Here is a 7432-nt window from a genome sequence, read left to right on the forward strand (position 1 = left end):
ACCTCTCGTTGAACTGACAAAAGCCTGTTGCTGATTGAGGGGGCGATCACGTCCTATAGTAAGTACCTGTAATATATACCTGTATGGTGTGCTGCCTTTATCAATCAAGGGATTGAGTTTAGGAGTCCGGGGATAATGATGCAGCTTTATAAGACCCTCGTCAGACCCCAATTGGAGTACTGTGCTCAGTTCTGGTCGCCTCATTACAGGAAGGATGTGGAAAAGATTGAAAGGGTGCAGAGGAGATTTACAAGAATGTTGCCTGGGATTGAGTGGCATGCCTTATGAGGATAGGCTGAGGGAGCTCGGTCTTTTCTCCTTTCCCCTCCTTCACCCTCCTTCACCCTCTTTCACCCTCTTCACTCTTTCACCCTCTTTCACCCTCTTTCACCCTCTTTCCCCTCTTTCACCCTCTTTCACTCTCCTTCACCTCACCCCTTTTTCACCTTCCTCCTCTATAGAGGTATATAAGATGTTGAGAGGCATAGATCGGGTGGACCTCTTAGGGCTTTTTCCCAGGGTGGAAATGCTGCTACGAGAGGACACAGTTTAAGGTGGGGGGGGGGGGGGGGGGGGTAGGTACAGGGGAAATGTTAGGGGGAGTTTTTCACACAGGGTGGTGGGCGAGTGGAATCGGCTGCCGTCAGTGGTGGTGGAGGCAAACTCAATAGGGTCTTTTAAGAGACTCCTGGATGAGTACGTGGGACTTAATAGGATGGAGGATTATAGGTAGGCCTAAAAGGTAGGGATATGTTCGGCACAACTTGTGGGGCCGAAGGCCTGTTTTGTGCTGTAGTTTTTCTATGTTCTATAAGTCGGGTTCATAGAACAAAGAACAATACAGCACAGGAACAGGCCCTTTGGCCCCTCCAAGCCCGCGCCACTCCCTGGTCCAAACTAGACCATTCTTTTGTATCCCTCCATTCCCACTCCATTCATGTGGCTATCTAGATAAGTCTTGAACGTTCCCAGTGTGTCTGCCTCCACCACCTTGCCCGGCAGCGCATTCCAGGCCCCCACCACCCTCTGTGTAAAATACGTCCTTCTGATATCCGTGTTTAACCTCCCCCCCCCCCCCTCACCTTGAACCTATGACCCCTCGTGAACGTCACCACCGACCTGGGAAAAAGCTTCCCACCGTTCACCCTATCAATGCCTTTCATAATTTTATACACCTCTATTAGGTCACCCCTCATCCTCCGTCTTTCCAGTGAGAACAACCCCAGTTTACCCAATCTCTCCTCATAACTAAGCCCTTCCATACCAGGCAACATCCTGGTAAACCTCCTCTGCACTCTCTCCAAAGCCTCCACGTCCTTCTGGTAGTGTGGCGACCAGAACTGGACGCAGTATTCCAAATGCGGCCGAACCAACGTTCTATACAACTGCAACATCAGACCCCAAATTTTATACTCTATGCCCCGTCCTATAAAGGCAAGCATGCCATATGCCTTCTTCACTACCTTCTCCACCTGAGACGTCACCTTCAAGGATCTGTGGACTTGCACACCCAGGTCCCTCTGCGTATCTACACCCTTTATGGTTCTGCCATTTATCGTATAGCTCCCCCCTACGTTAGTTCTACCAAAATGCATCACTTCGCATTTATCTGGATTGAACTCCATCTGCCATTTCTTTGCCCAAATTTCCAGCCTATCTATATCCTTCTGTAGCTTCTGACAATGTTCCCTTCCTCACTATCTGCAAGTCCAGCCATTTTCATGTCGTCCGCAAACTTACTGATTACCCCAGTTACACCTTCTTCCAGATCGTTTATATAAATCACAAACAGCAGAGGTTCCAATACAGAGCCCTGCGGAACACCACTAGTCACAGGCATCCAGCCGGAAAAAGACCCTTCCACTACCACCCTCTGTCTTCTGTGACCAAGCCAGTTCTCCACCCATCTAGCCACCTCCCCCTTTATCCCATGAGATCCAACCTTTTGCACCAACCTACCATGAGGGATCTGAAATGGTTTCAGTTGTCTGAACGAGAGTGCTTTCCAGGTTGCTTCCCTTAATTAAAATTGGTTTTAATCTGATTTTTCACCTCTCCCAAGAGATTAAACGACCTTTGTGGGTTAGAGAGTATCTGCATCACTTTATGGGACAGGCTAGAATGGGCTAGATGGATCAAATTGAATTTAATTCCGTTGTATAAAAAAAGTACTGCAGGTGCTGGAAATATGAAAGGAAAATGCTGGTGATATTCTGACCCAACAGCATCTCATAGAGTTATAGAGGTTTACAGCATGGAAACAGGCCCTTCGGCCCAACTTGTCCATGCCGCCCTTTTTTTAAACCCCTAAGCTAGTTCCAATTGCCCGCATTTGGCCTATATCCCTCTATACCCATCTTACCCATGTAACTCTAAACGCTTTTTAAAAGACAAAATTGTACCCACCTCTACTACTACCTCTAGCAGCTTATTCCAGACACTCACCACACTCTGTGTGAAAAAATTGCCCCTCTGGACACTTTTGTATCTCTCCCCTCTCACCTTAAACCTATGCCCTCTAGTTTTAGACTCCCCTGCATCTGTGGCGAGAGAAGCCAAGTTAATGTTTCAGCTTGATGATCTTTTGTTAGAAGAGGAGAAGTTTGGGCTTTAACAGAGGCAGGGAAAAGGGGAGGGGGAAAGAACAACAAAAGAGGTCTGTGATAGATGGAGGGCAGCAGAGATTAAATGTGCGCCATTTTCCGTATCTTGGGAGACGAAGGCAAATATAGACAATTAAATTCTTCATAATCTCCAATGTGCCAGCTCAGCCTTTGGTCGACTGAGGAAAAAAGGGCATTCGAGGACCAAGATGTCAAAACCTGAGTCTAACGTCATTGTTTACCAGGCAACAATGATTCTCCCCCTCCTATATGCTTTGGCATCAGGCACCTTAAAACACTGGAGAAGTACCACCATGGTGTCTTTGCAAGATCCTCCAAAGCTCAAGGCAAGAAATGAGGCCCAAGCTAACAAGTCCAACATCAGGGTGCTAATCACACAAAACCAACTCCATTGAGCCAGACATATTATCTGTGTGCTTGATACCAGGCTCCTGAACCAACTGTTCTCAGTTGTGGCAGGAGACTTTCAGGATGTCAGTCCTCAAAGCATCCCTGAGGAGATCAAACATGTCCACTGACTCATGGGAGTCCCAGGTTTGTGACCAACCAATATGGAGACATTTATTCGGAAAGGCACCAACCATATCAAGAAGCGTCGTCAAGTGCATGGAGAGGTGAAGTCAAGTCGTCAGAACACACAACTTCCAAACATCTACCGGACCCCAGAAGCAGCACCTGGCAAGCATGTGACAATGTCTGCAGATCGTGTATTGGACCGATCAGCTACTTCAGAAACCATCGAACCTGACTGGAAGCAAGCTGATCCCGAGACACTGCCTAAAAAAGGACACAGTAAGAAGTCTCACAACACAGGTTAAAGTCCAACAGGTTTATTTGGAATCATGAACTTTGGGAGTGCTGCTCCTTCATCAGGTGATTCCTGGAAACATTGCAATAATTTGAGATCCCAGAGTTTTAAACGCACTCATTAGTACTGAATGGCATCTGAACCTAGAACATAATTATGACAGATCCAAATTTATAAACCCCCTTTATAGAAATTTATGGTTCTTGAGCATACAATGCTTCTTACTCTCTTTTTGTTTTGAATGCTTTTTGCTTTAACTTAGCCGCAGGGATCAGTGCTTGGTCCTCTGCTCTTTGTGATTTTTATTAATGACTTAGAGGAGGGGGCTGAAGGGTGGATCAGTAAATTTGCTGATGACACCAAGATTGGTGGAGTAGTGGATGAGGTGGAGGGATGTTGTAGGCTGCAAAGAGACATAGATAGGATGCAAAGCTGGGCTGAAAAATGGCAAATGGAGTTTAACCCTGATAAATGTGAGGTGATTCATTTTGGTAGGACTAATTTAAATGTGGATTACAGGGTCAAAGGTAGGGTTCTGAAGACTGTGGAGGAACAGAGAGATCTTGGGGTTCATATCCACAGATCTCTAAAGGTTGCCACTCAAGTGGATAGAGCTGTGAAGAAGGCCTATAGTGTGTTAGCTTTTATTAACAGGGGGTTGGAGTTTAAGAGCCGTGGGGTTATGCTGCAACTGTACAGGACCTTGGTGAGACCACATTTGGAATATTGTGTGCAGTTCTGGTCACCTCACTATAAGAAGGATGTGGAAGCACTGGAAAGAGTGCAGAGGAGATTTACCAGGATGCTGCCTGGTTTGGAGGGTAGGTCTTATGAGGAAAGGTTGAGGGAGCTAGGGCTGTTCTCTCTGGAGCGGAGGAGGCTTAGGGGAGACTTAATAGAGGTTTATAAAATGATGAAGGGGATAGATAGAGTGAACGTTCAAAGATTATTTCCTCGGGTGGATGGAGCTATTACAAGGGGGCATAACTATAGGGTTCGTGGTGGGAGATACAGGAAGGATATCAGAGGTAGGTTCTTTACGCAGAGAGTGGTTGGGGTGTGGAATGGACTGCCTGCAGTGATAGTGGAGTCAGACACTTTAGGAACATTTAAGCGGTTATTGGATAGGCACATGGAGCACACCAGGATGATAGGGAGTGGGATAGCTTGATCTTGGTTTCAGATAAAGCTCTGCACAACATCGTGGGCCGAAGGGCCTGTTCTGTGCTGTACTGTTCTATGTTCTATGTGACTCATTGCTGACTCCTGTGATTTAGTTATTTTTTGTATTGAAAGGAAACAGCTAAGAGAAATTTTGTATCTGTGAAGATGCTTAATGGACAGAAAAACTCATTCAGCTGAATTCCTGATTGTGATTCTTTAGGCATCTCAGTACATGCACTTTCCTCCCACACCATCTGCCACCTGCAAAAGCTGAAAATTGGGGGCGGGGGTGCGGGGGGGGAGGGGAGGAATCTGGAAAATACATAAAGCAGGAATGTGCTTGTATTTACATAGCACTTTTCTTCCTTTCAGGATGTTTCAAAATGCTTCATAGGTAAAGATTTTTAAAATTGTCATCAACATTGTGATACAGACAAATGCAGAAATAATTTATGCACAACACAGTTTCATAAACAGGTACATGACCTTGGGGTCCGGGTCCATAGGACTCTAAAATCGGCCCCGCAGGTGGAGGAGGTGGTTAAGAAGGCGTATGGTGTGCTGGCCTTTATCAATCGAGGGATTGAGTTTAGGAGTCCGGGGATAATGATGCAGCTATATAAGACCCTCGTCAGACCCCACTTGGAGTACTGTGCTCAGTTCTGGTCGCCTCATTACAGGAAGGATGTGGAAAAGATTGAAAGGATGCAGAGGAGATTTACAAGGATGTTGCCTGGATTGAGTGGCATGCCTTATGGGGATAGGCTGACGGAGCTCGGTCTTTTCTCCTTGGAGAGATGTAGGATGAGAGGAGACCTAATAGAGGTATATAAGATGTTGAGAGGCATGGATCGGGTGCACTCTCAGGGGCTTTTTCCCAGGGTGGAAATGGCTGCTACGAGAGGACACAGGTTTAAGGTGCTGGGCGGTAGGTACAGGGGAAATGTTAGGGGGAAGTTTTTCACACAGAGGGTGGTGGGCGAGTGGAATCGGCTGCCGTCAGTGGTGGTGGAGGCAAACTCAATAGGGTCTTTTAAGAGACTCCTGGATGAGTACATGGGACTTAATAGGATGGATGGTTATAGGTAGGCCTAGAAGGTAGGGATATGTTCGGCACAACTTGTGGGGCCGAAGGGCCTGTTTTGTGCTGTAGCTTTTCTATGTTTCTAGGTTTCTATGACCAGATATTCTATTTCTTTATAAGTGATATTGGTTGATGGATAATATTACCCAGGACAGCAGGAAGTCTTCACAGTTCCTCTTCAAAAAGAAGCTGGAAATCTGTTATGTCAGTGCTGCACAATAGAAATCATCTGCAATCTTCCTGTTAACTACTATCCTCTGACTGGTCTGTCTCCTTCCTGTTGCATTCTTTTTCCTGTCTGTTACAGACATACAAACCAATCACATTTGTTAGTTACACACCATCTGCTTCCTATCACAGTCCAACTCCACCTCCATTAAGTTGCAGTTTTGCTACTGTGTCAGCTGTACTCATTTCTCATTTTTCTGTCAGTTGCACGCTCCTGATGTTTAGACAATGCTTCCTTCATCTTTGATGACTCACTCCACTCGCTACTGTCACTTACACTTCGTCATTTCATTTCACAGTTACATTTCTCTTTCACACAACTACACCCCCCTTCAGACATAAACCCCATCACTTAGGTTCTGTCCCCCCAGTCAGACTCACCACCGCCCCATCAGTCAAACTTCACCCCCCCCAAAAAAAGTCAGACTCCTCCTCCCAGCAGATTCTGACCCCACTCAGAACCATCTCCCCCATCAGACAGACTTCCCTGTCCCGTCAGCCTGACTCCTTCCCCCGATCATTCAGACTCGTCCCTCCATCAATCAGACCAGTGACCCCATCAGTCAGACTCCCCCCTCAATCAGGCTCCTTCCCCCTCCCCCAATCAGTCAGGCTCCCCCCCCCCCCTGCCAGCCCATCAGTCAGGGAGGCGATGGTCTAATGGTATTATCGCTAGACAATTAATCCAGAAACTCAGCGAATGTCGGGGGACCCAGGTTCCAATCCTGCCATGGCAGCTGGTGGAATTTGAATTCAATGAAAAATACCTGGAATTAAGAATCTACTGATGACAATGAAACCATTGCCGATTGTTGGAAAAACCCATTTGGTTCACTAATGTTCTTTAGTAAAGGAAATCTGCCGTCCTTAGCTGCTCTGGTCTACATGTGATCATGATGTGCAGATGCCGGCGTTGCATTGGGGTAAGCACAGTAAGAAGTCTCAACACCAGGTTAAAGTTTATTTGGTAGCACAAGCTTTCGGAGCACTGCCCCTTCACTCACCTGATGAAGGGGCAGTGCTCCGAAAGCTTGTGGCTTGTGCGACCAAATAAACCTGTTGGACTTTAACCTGGTGTTGTGAGACCTCTTACTACGTGTGACTCCAGAGCAACAGCAATGTGGTTGCCTCTCAACTGCCCTCCCAAGGCAACTAGGGATGGGCAATAAATGCTGATCAGCCAGCGATACCCATGTCCCCCAAATGAATGAAAAAATCAGACTTCTGCCATTGGTCAGTCAGACTCCGCCCCCATCAGTCAGATGCCTCCTCAGCTATTCAATTGGACTCACTCTTGCTCCTCCCCTTTCATCCACACCCGGCCCCTGCCACAAGCTCCGCCCCTGCCACTGTGGCCCTCCTTTATCAGGCTCCTCAGTACCAGACTCCTCCCCTTTCAGTCAGGCCCCACCTGTGTGCTAGGCTCCTCCCCTTTCAGCCAGGCCCCACCCATGTGCTAGGCTCCTCCCCTTTCAGTCAGGCCCCACCCATGTGCTAGGCCCCTCCCCTTTCAGACAGGCCCTG

This window comes from Mustelus asterias, chromosome 10 (genome assembly GCF_964213995.1).
Source record: "Mustelus asterias chromosome 10, sMusAst1.hap1.1, whole genome shotgun sequence".
Taxonomy (NCBI): Eukaryota; Metazoa; Chordata; class Chondrichthyes; order Carcharhiniformes; family Triakidae; genus Mustelus; species Mustelus asterias.